Below are 2,065 nucleotides of genomic sequence, written 5' to 3'. Positions count from 1 at the left end.
GGACCGCAGTTCGACACCCCTGCTCTAGAACCCTCCGGTCTTCTGGTCGTGGCTTTTTAATTAAACCCAAAGCCAGAACGAAAACACACGGTGAAGCAGCATTTTGCTGTTACAGCCCACATCTCTGGAACACCAAGTTGTGGGCACCGAGGGCAGCAGCAAGGGCTGATAGTTTTAAAAGCAAACTCAAGGTATACTTTTTCAATTCAGGCTTTTGATTGATTTGATAGATTTTTTTTTTTAAATGTAGTAATTGTTTTATTTATTGACTTCTCTATTTATTTACCTATTTATACGTTTTAGACTTTTTATTACTTCATTTTGTCATTTCTTTTTTTTATTATTATTCTCCCCCCATTCTTCTCCCCCACTTTCCGGTTTGTTTCTCAACTTTTCTAACAAATGAAGGCAAAAAAGCCAAAAAAAAATAGCTTTAAAAACAACAACAACAAAAAACTCTGCAATTTCTTGTGTCTACATATATTCCACCAACTATAAAACATGTGGTCTCAGTAAGAGGCAAACTTTATGAGAAAAAAAGAATTAAAAAATGTGGTTTTACTGCATTTAAGCCAGATACCAGGACAATCATTGAGCAGGTGTGACGGTGAAACCACTCTGATAGTGTTAAGTTTTATAAATCCTGCTTTTCCGACTCATAATTTAAGTTATTGGCCTGCTACGTTTTAAAAAGGGCAAATTTCTTATGTTCTTTGTTACATTATTGTCTTCTACAAACTACCAAAATACACTACATGCCTCCAGACTTTTCGTCCTCTGAACCCTTTTCATTTACGCTGGATGCAAAGCGCTCTCTCAGCTATAAAGTGAATTCAGCAGCATGTGGAGGACATCCAGTAAAATGAGCTCACTTTGTCGCAGCAGTACGACAACACCTCACGTCTCAGGAGAATACGCAACGAGAACAAAAAATAGCCAGAATGTAAAAGTAGGTCTCACACACTCACACACACACATATGCAGCGGTGCCCAGGAAGGCCTATTTCTGTCTACTAAAATACATTACAACAGGGGAGAGCTATTCATACCTTCCCAGGTCAAACATGTGAAGAGCAGCAGAACCAACAGTTAGAGCAGCCGCAGGAAGAACACATGTAACATGAGGAAAGTGAAGCATTAACCCCTGTGGACATGTATGTCATTGTAGTAACTTTTTTAATTAGGTAAGGGGGACACAGCAGGCCCAAAGCAGACGCTGCTATCTGTTATTAACACACACGAAACTTAGCAGGTTCATCACTGTGGACACGAGGAAGTGCAGAACCGCTGGAGTTAATGGATTAGTTTATGACTTTGATCAGGCGTCTGGTAAATGATGGAGGAGGGACGTGGACATAAGATGATGATTAGATGACTTAAAATGTTGGTATGACAAGGTCTTGATATTTAATTAGACTTTTTATATTAATCATATCGTTTCAAAAAGTCTTTGCAATAATTGAAAATTCAGTTGTTATATATGTTCTTTTAAAAACAGCTGAATTCATCAATAAAAAGTACAATCGTACGGCGTGACACCAGACCACAGGCAAACCTGTTCTGTTCTATTTATATAGAAAAAGCTGCAGTCCTGGAGATCAACAGAGTCTTTCCAAAAAAAGGAAAACGTGAATAAAAGAAGAGAGAAATCCAACACACTGTCCTTTTGTTTGCACTAAAATATATATAAAAATACAAGTTCTGGTCTTTAGTCCATCATCTGGTTCTTCATCTGTCCTTAAACGTGACTAAAAGTCCACGAAAGTTTGGTTTTCTCCTCTTTTATCTGAGAAAACTTCCATCCGTCTACCGTAGCTGTAGGTGTGCACGAGCCAAACAGTGAGGTTTTTAAAGCTAACAGAAGCTGGACCTCGCTGCTGTGAGCGTACGGCTGTTTGTTCCCCTCTGGTGTTTATAGTCTCACAGGACCAGAGATGTGTTTACACACTTACAACCAGGGACAACATGTGGCTGGTTCCTCTCTAATCAAGTCTCTGGTTAAAGCCCCACAGGACGAGTGTTACCTGAGGGCCTGATGTGATTTAGAAATTACCCCAAATGCTTG

General features: G+C 39.3%; 1 protein-coding gene across 1 annotated transcript in view; it reads right to left on the bottom strand.

Annotated features, from left to right (window-relative positions):
* Nucleotides 1–2,065, bottom strand: part of tp53bp1 (tumor protein p53 binding protein, 1) — a 35,533-nt gene that overhangs the window by 15,944 nt on the left and 17,524 nt on the right. The gene's annotated exons all lie outside the window — the stretch shown is intronic.

The sequence above is a fragment of the Stegastes partitus genome, unplaced genomic scaffold, assembly GCF_000690725.1.
Source record: "Stegastes partitus isolate 25-593 unplaced genomic scaffold, Stegastes_partitus-1.0.2 Scaffold785, whole genome shotgun sequence".
In the NCBI taxonomy this organism is placed as follows: Eukaryota; Metazoa; Chordata; class Actinopteri; family Pomacentridae; genus Stegastes; species Stegastes partitus.
The sequence above is the reverse complement of the archived record's forward strand: the minus strand, read 5'-3'. Positions and strand labels throughout refer to the sequence as shown.